Raw genomic sequence first — 8,606 nt, forward strand, 5'->3', positions numbered from 1 at the left:
ATTCTCAAAATTGTTTTTATGGAAAATTTCATACATATACAAAAAATGTAGTATAATGGATTCACATGTATATATCACTAGCTTCCCCAATTATCAACTCGTGGCATACATATCCTTTTCCATGTTATTTTTGGGAAAATCCCAGACACTGTATTATTCTATCCATAAATATTTCAGTACGTATCTCTAAAGATAACCACAGTATTATTACCAAACCTAAAATTAGCCGTAATTCATTAATATTATCAAATATCTCATCAGCATTCAAATTAAAGTGATTTTCAAGTGTCATATTTAAAATTTATTTACATAAGAACCAAACAAGACTCACACACTGAGTTTGGTAAATGCGTCCTTAAGTCTCTTTGTATATATAATTCCTTAATCTTCCTCTGTCTTCTTTTCTACCTCTTTCAATCTAGGAGTTGTAGATACGGTTAATGTTATTTCACAGACTTCTCCCACAGTCTGAATCTTGCCAACTGCATTTTTGTGATCACTTCTAGAAATTGTTAAGAGTACCAATAGCTACTCTGAAAATTGTTAAATAAGTAGAAAAATAAGCTATTTATAGTGACTTCCTGGCATGAAATATTTGATCACAGAAAATTCTTCTCTATAGAAGAATAACAGTGAACAGATATAAGAGAAATGCCAGAATAAGAAAAATTGTCATTTTGAAACTTCTATCTAAATAATATATCTAAGTTTGCAATCAGTAGCTGTTAAAATAATGACATGAGAAGTTAATGAGGAACTTTATAATGGATAGATGAGGCTGACAACACTTGAACCCACAGTTATTATTAACATCATCAAAATGGGACAAAAAGAAACTTGCCTTGTGTGACGCAAGTAATTGACACAGCATCATTTATAAAGTATTCTAGTCAATAAATAATTAACTAAATTAAGCCAGATCTCTAAATTCACTATCATTTTACAGAAATATGGGAGATAATAAAGACTGATAAATAACATCATATAAAGATGTCATCAGCATGTCCAGAATACGGGAAATGTTATAGAAAATGAAATAACCTAGTTTATTCAACAATAAAAAAAAAACACTTCAAAAATAAAGGAAGAGGAGTAACTTAACATATTTTATATACACTTAAGAGATAAGTTGATCTAAAGCAATGTAAAAATTTTGTAGGATCCTAATTCAAATGAATTCACTATGAAAATAAGTTTGTGAGACAATTAGAAATTCTGACCCTGTGATCATGGCACTATGCTTATTTTTTAGAAATCTTATTTGTCAGAGATACTCATTGAAGTATTTATGGAAGAAATTATAGATATGTGGAATTTTCTTTAAAATACTCCAGTAACAGGTAAAGTGAGGGAGCTGCAACAGTTGATGAAACAAGACTGTAAAATGTTGATAATTATCGCAGGTGGCTGATTGGTATGTGAGTTTTCATCTGTATGTCTGAACATTGTCATATTAAAGTGACTTTTTAAAAGATAAATAATTTCTTTTCCATCTGGTGATACCTTTGGAAGCTTCTTTACCCTGAAATTGAAAATAAATGTGATCAGGTTTTAAGCACAATTCTTCCGTAAGAAATCACTACATATTTTAGAGAAAGAAGTGTACATGTTCTATTAAAAATTCTGCAGCTAGGCCCTGATAGTTGTAACTCAAAATATCATCATGGATGAAAAGCACTACCAACACCTGAGCACTTGTTAGAATGCAGACTCTCACCTCCCCTCTTGACCTAATGAATCAGAGTCTGTATTTTATATAAGATCCCCATTAACTCTTATGCACATGAAAGTTTGAGAAGTACTACTCTAGATCCCATTCTCCTCATGGATCTTTCATCATTAATTATTACTTTAACCTATGTTCCCAGGTAGCTCAGTGATAAAGAATCTGCCTGCCAAAGCAGAAGACATAGGAGACATGGGTTCGATCCCTGAGTCCGGAAGATGCCCTAGAGTAGAGAATGGCAACCCACTCCAGTATTCTTGCCTGGAGAATCCCATGGACAGAAGAGTCTGGTGGGCTACAGTCCATGGGGTTGCAAAGAGTCGGACAGGACTGAGCAACTGAACACTTACGCACAACCTATGTTCAGTCTTTCCTTTTCACTAGCTACTTCTTAATGGCTTATACACAAGCCTGGTTATCTCTCATCTTTAAAAAATGAAATAAATGATCAAACAAACAGAGAGATAAACTTGTTTCAAGTTCACTGCTGACCTAGAAGCTTGGACTTAGTTGAGAAACTTACATACACTTAACCCAAGAACTCCTCTTTTTACTTAGGTTCACTCTAGTAGGTTTCTGTTGCTTGCCATGAATAGAATCCTCACACATCAAGGGTCCATCTTTGATTCCCATCTCACTCTAATTTTCAGTGAAATTCTATCATGCCCACATAGATTCTCTTTCCAAGGACCACATGAGCATTGCTTTCACACCAGTAAGCCAAGAGAACAGTGCCATGAGCCAAAGAGGATTATTCTCAAGTCTTAGAAATCTAATGAAATTTGCCTTGTTAGATTTTGGACTTGCTTAGAAACCCTTTCTTCTTTCCAATTCCTCCGTTTTGCAACAGAAATATCTATCCTATGACTGTCCTACTGTTGTATTTCAGAAGCACATAAATTGACCAGCTTCTCAGATTCACAGCTGGAGAGAAGTTTTGTCTCAGGAGTAATCATACTTCAAGTCTCACCCATGCCTGATTTAGATGATATTTAGGTTACACTTTGGTCTTACAGGTAATTCTGAAATGAGTTAAGACATTGGGATGTTTGGAATGGGGTAAATGCATTTTGCATGTGAGATGAACATAAATTTTGGAGGTGAAATAGTATAGAATCATGTCTTCCCAGGTGGTATTAGTGGTAAAGAACCCACCTGTAAATGCAGAAGGCATAAGAGACATAGGTTCGATCCCTGGGTCAGGAAGATCTCCTAGAGATGGAAATGGGAACCCACTCCAGTATTCTTGCCTGGATAATCCCAGGGACAGGGGAGCCTGGCGGGCTACAGTCTGTAGGGTAGCAAAGGGTTGGACATGACTGAAGTGACTTTGCAGGCTTGCACGTGTCTGCCCAAAATTCATATATGAGTTTGTATGACTGTATTTGAAGTTCAGATTTTTTCCCTAATATTGATTTATGTATTTGGCTGAGTAGGGTCTTAATTGTGGCACTCGGGCTCTTTGTTGTGGCATGTGGGATCTAGTTCCCTGACCAGGGATCAAACCCAGGCCCCTGCATTGGGAGCTTGGAGTCTTAGCCCCTGGACCGCCAGGGGAGTCCCTGGAAATAGGATCTTTAAGGAAAAAATTAAGGTTATATGAGATTTTAAGTGGGGCCTTAATCTGGTAGGACTGGTATCCTTATAAGAAAAGACAGCAGGGATGTCAACATACAGAAAAAGGGCCATGTGAAGACAGAAAACAGCCATCTGTAAGCCAAGGAGTGAGGTCCCAGGAGAAACCAAACTTGCTGAGATCTTGTTCTTGAACTTACAAACCCTAGAACTGTGAGAAAATAAAGTTCTGTTGTTTAAGCCATCAAATCTATGGGATTCTGTTATGGCAGATGAATATAATTCCCCCAAAGCCTCCCTGACTTCACCACTCTCACTCCCTGATGCTTTATCCACAGTTTACAGGCTGATTCTCCTGAAAGGTAAATTGGGTAAAAATTTTCCTACGCTCCAAACATAATGTCATTCGTGTCCACAAGATAACATTCCAAGTAGCTGTCATGACACATAGGATCGGTGGTCCCTGTTTTACCCTCCAGGGTCATTTCCTGGCAAACATGGGCAAAAAGCCAACACTCTAGAAAAACAGACACAACCATATTCAATTCTAAATTGCCATGCTGATTCATAGAACATAGTGTTGTCATTCATGAGTCAAGCCCTCCCCAGACTACCAAGCAAGCTGCAACTCATACTCAACAATTCCCACAAGAGTCTTGTGCTCAAAGAGATATTTGATTTCCCCAGACTATGCTGATCACAACCTTCTTTGTGCTATTACTGTATAAACCTTTTTTATACTTAAGGAACAACACTTCACTTTAATTCTTTACTGCTGATCCCTTTCAAGACTGGATTTTTGAGGATCATACTTTATTTATCTGTATATCCTCTCTACTTGTCATATAGATAACTCAGTTACTAACTGAAAGAAATGAAGAATTTATTGATTGGTTGGTTGATTAATGAAGCATATGAAGTATCATTTACTGGGTCCAGATCATCCCTAACTTAGAAGATCTATAGGAGATCAGATTGGAAAAATATTCTAAAGAATGGAAGAATGCTGAAATTAACATGATTTGAGAAGCTAAGGAAGCAAGGAACAAATTATTGATTATTATATTCCACTTCAGTCTCCCCAGATTCCCAATTCCTGTACTCCTTGTCATAATCACAACAGATTCAAAATAGAGCTCACTTTACTATATGTTAAATTTACTTATTTATCATCACATAAATCATTTTGCTGATTCCTGAAAGAGAACTCAATGTGTAATGGAAAAGCACTAAATTAGAAAGCGGAATACTTGAGTTCCTAGCTCTGTAACTTAAGACAACTCACCATCTCTAAAGTGTCATTTTTATCACTGCAAAATCATATTTTTATAACTAACCAGTTCAACTCAAGAAGTGGTTTTGAAAATCAAGAGGGATGATGTACAGTTTACATTCATCATTCCATAAAGGTTTTTTTCCTAGTGAACTGGCAGTGTTTCTGCATATCCCTAACACTGCTCTGCATACGGCCCCAGCTCACTGCTGCTCTTCTCATTGACTGACATTGTCAGATCACTTAAATTTTCTAAACCTTAATCTTCCTAAGTATATAAGTGAAATAATATGATAAAGTGTTTCTAAGGCAAAATGCAAATCTAAAATATTTTGTACTCTCACGTCATTTAGTTTCAGGTATTTTTATTATCCTAATTATGTGACTTTGGGTAAGTATGTAACTGCATTACTTTCCTTATGTATAAAAAGAAAATGTAATTGGATTGTTAAGGAATTGGGACAATGTGTGTCAAGTGTTTAATGTAGCATATCATTGGTCAGTATTATCAATTAAAATTACTGGGTTAATATTACTAGCACCTACTCTTGAGGTGGCTCAGATGGTGAAGAATCTGCCTTCAATGCAAGAGACCCAGGTTCAATCCCTGGGTCAGGAAGATCCCCTAGAGAAGGTTTATGGTAACCCACTCCAGTATTCTTGCCTGGAAAATCACACAGAGGAGCCCGTGGACTACAGTCCATGCGGTTGCAGAGTCAGACACGACTGAGTGACTAACACTCTTAAAATATTACTGCTACCAACAGGTGTCGCTGGAGAACTAAACCTGCAAAGTTTTCCATGACTCATGACACTTTGGATATAGCTTAAATATCTTTGACTTATACCTAATATTTGTTTCATTTGGAAGGATGACAGCTAATTATATAAAATAGTAGAATTTGCTGTTAATAGACAAAATAGATACAATTCATAATAAATATTTGCTTAATAAAAGATATTTGTAATATCTGGTGATTGTGTATGGTGTCTTCTGGAGAAAACTGGTCTTTGATCTTTGCTCCCCAGTCAAATCATCAAACTTGATCGAATCATTACTGTGTTAGTTATTCTGTGTATTCTGGTGCCACTTACTGTAGTCTCTTGCAGAGGGTGAAAGAGAAGTATGGAAAAGCTGACTTAAAACTCGGCATTCAAAAAACTAAGCTCATAGCATCTGGTCCCAAATAGATGGGATAAAAAGTGGAAACAGATTTTATTTTCTTGGGCTCCAAAATCTCTGCAGCCATGAAATTAAAAGGCACTTTCTCCTTGGAAGAAAAGCTATGACAATCCTAGACAGCATATTAGAAAGCAGAGACATCACTTGTCCAACAAATGTCCATATAATCAAAGTATGGTTTTTCCAGTAGTCATGTACAGATGTGAAGTTGGACCATAAAGAAGGCTTAGCGCCAAAGAATTGATGCTTTCAAAATGTGGTGCTGGAGAAGACTTTGAGACTCCCTTGCACTGCAAGGAGATCAAACCAGTCAATCCTAACCATGAATATTCATTGGAAAGACTGATGCTGAAGCTAAAGCTCCAAAACTTTGGCCACCTGATGCAAAGAGCCAATTCATTGGAAAAGACCCCAATGCTGGGAAAGACTTGGGGCAAGAGGAGAAGGGAAAGACAGAGGATGAGATGGTTGGATGGCATCACCAACTCAATGGACATGAGTTTGAGCAAATTCTGGTAGATGGTGAAGGACGGGAGTCTGGCGTGCTGTAGTCCATGGGGTGACATAGAGTTGGACATGAATCAGAGACTGAACAACAACTGTAAACATTGTAAAACTTTGTAAACTATAAAACATTGTCCTTATACTTAAACAAAACCATTACTATTAAAGCTGTCATTGCAATTGTTGTCTAGTCACTCAGTCATGTCCAACTCTTTGTGACCTGTGGACTGATTTCTAGATATTAACTATATTTGTGAAGATTATTTTAAAATATATACATTTATATATACATGCTCTAAATACCAGATACATTTACTATATATGTACCTAATGTAAATTTCATATACATGTATGTGTCTACATATATATAGACATATGTATATATTTCTAAAATAAGGCAGAAGGAAGGATGAGAGGGAAAAACAAAAGGAAATCGTACCTAAACTGATTTCCAAGTTTTGTGGCTTATAAATACTCTGCAGTTATTTAAGCATAAAGCCAAACATGCTAGAGATAAAACATCTATTTCATTTTATTCCTATAAAATATTATGTTTGTAGCATAATGTAGTTGAGTACCACATGTTTTCTAAAAGACTTATTTTCAGAAAATAGTGTGCTCACTAGAAACATTAGGTTTAATTTTCCATCTATATTTCTCACCAATTTGTAAGTCTGAATATTGAGGACTCATAGATAGCCTCCATCTGAGAAAAAACAAAAACAAATATTCGAGAGGCAGGATATACTTGAGACCTTATAAGGAAAAGAACTTGTTCTCCAGTGGAGGGAATTGATATGAAATACTCTGTTAGCAGTAGGGCACTGGTGATGGATACTGGTAAATGCAATCTATGTAAGAGCAGATAGAAAGCAGGCCAATCTTCACTGTCCATGCAACATATTCTAATAAGGTAAATATAAAAATCCAGTGGAAAAACAATTTTTCCAAATCAGTAAAATAAATTAATTTAATGTAATAGAAATAAAAGAAAACAATGGAATGGGAAAGACTAGAGATCTCTTCAAGAAAATTAGAGATACCAAGGGAATATTTCATGCAAAGATGGGCACAGTAAAGGACAGAAATGGTTTGGACCTACCTAATAGAAGCAGAAAATATTAAGAAGAGGTGGCAAGAATACACAGAAGAACTGTACAACAAAGATCTTCATGACCCAGATAATCACGATGGTGTGATCACTCACCTAGAGCCAGGCATCCTGGAATGCAAAGTCAAGTGGGCCTTAGGAAGCATCACTATGAACAAAGCTAGTGGAGGTGACGGAATTCCAGTTGAGTTATTTCAAATCCTAATGGATGATGATGTGAAAATGTTGCACACAATATGCCTGCAAATTTGGAAAACTCAGCAGTGGCCACAGGATTGGAAAAGGTCAGTTTTCATTCCAATCCCAAAGAAAGGCAAGGGCAAAGAATGTTCAAACTACCACACAACTGCAGTCATCTCACACACTAGCAAAGCAATGCTCAACATTCTCCAAGTGAGGCTTCAACAGTATGTGAACCGTGAACTTCCAGAAATTCAAGATGGTTTTAGAAAAGGCAGAGGAACCAGAGATCAAATTGCAACATCCATTGGATCATAGAAAAAGCAAGATAATTCCAGAAAATCATCTACTTCTGCTTTATTGATAACTCCAAAGCCTTTGATTGTGTAGATGCAACAAACGAAAATTCTGAAAGAGATGGGAATACCAGACCACCTGACCTGCCTCCTGAGAAATCTGTATGCAGGTCAAGAAGCAATAGTTAGAACTGAACATGGAGCAACAGACTGGTTCCAAACTGGGAAAGGAGTACGTCAAGGCTATATATTGTCACCCTACTTATCTAACTTATATGCAGAGTAAGTTAAGTGTAGTTGCTCAGTCGTGTCTGACTCTTTGCAACCCCTGGACTGTAGCCCAACAGGCTCCTCTGTCCATGGGATTCTCCAGGCAAGAATACTGGAGTTGGTTGCCATTTCCTTCTCCAGGGGATCTTCCTGACCCAGGGATCAAACCTGGGGTCTTCTGCATCACAGGCAGATGCTTTACCCTCTGAGCCACCAGGGAAGCCCTACATGCAGAGTACATCATGCGAACTGCCAGGTTGGACGAAGCACAAGCTGGGATCAAGATGCCGAGAGAAATATCAATAACCTCAGATATGCAGATGACACCACCCTTATGGCAGAAAGCAAAGAAGAACTAAAGAGACTCTTGATGAAATTGAAAGAGGAGAGTGAAAAAACTGGCTTACAACTCAACATTCAAGAAACTAATCATGGCATCCAGTCCCATCACTTCAAGGCAAATAGATGAAAAAACAATGGAAACAGTG

At 37.0% G+C, this 8,606-nt stretch overlaps 1 non-coding gene across 1 annotated transcript; it reads right to left on the reverse strand.

Moving 5' to 3' along the window:
* Positions 1 to 8,264: 8,264 nt before the first annotated feature.
* On the reverse strand, positions 8,265 to 8,338 carry TRNAH-GUG (transfer RNA histidin (anticodon GUG)). Its single transcript has one exon. It is a non-coding gene; the product is annotated as a tRNA-His (tRNA).
* Positions 8,339 to 8,606: the final 268 nt, after the last annotated feature.

Source organism: Bos javanicus, chromosome 14 (genome assembly GCF_032452875.1).
Source record: "Bos javanicus breed banteng chromosome 14, ARS-OSU_banteng_1.0, whole genome shotgun sequence".
Lineage (NCBI taxonomy): Eukaryota > Metazoa > Chordata > Mammalia > Artiodactyla > Bovidae > Bos > Bos javanicus.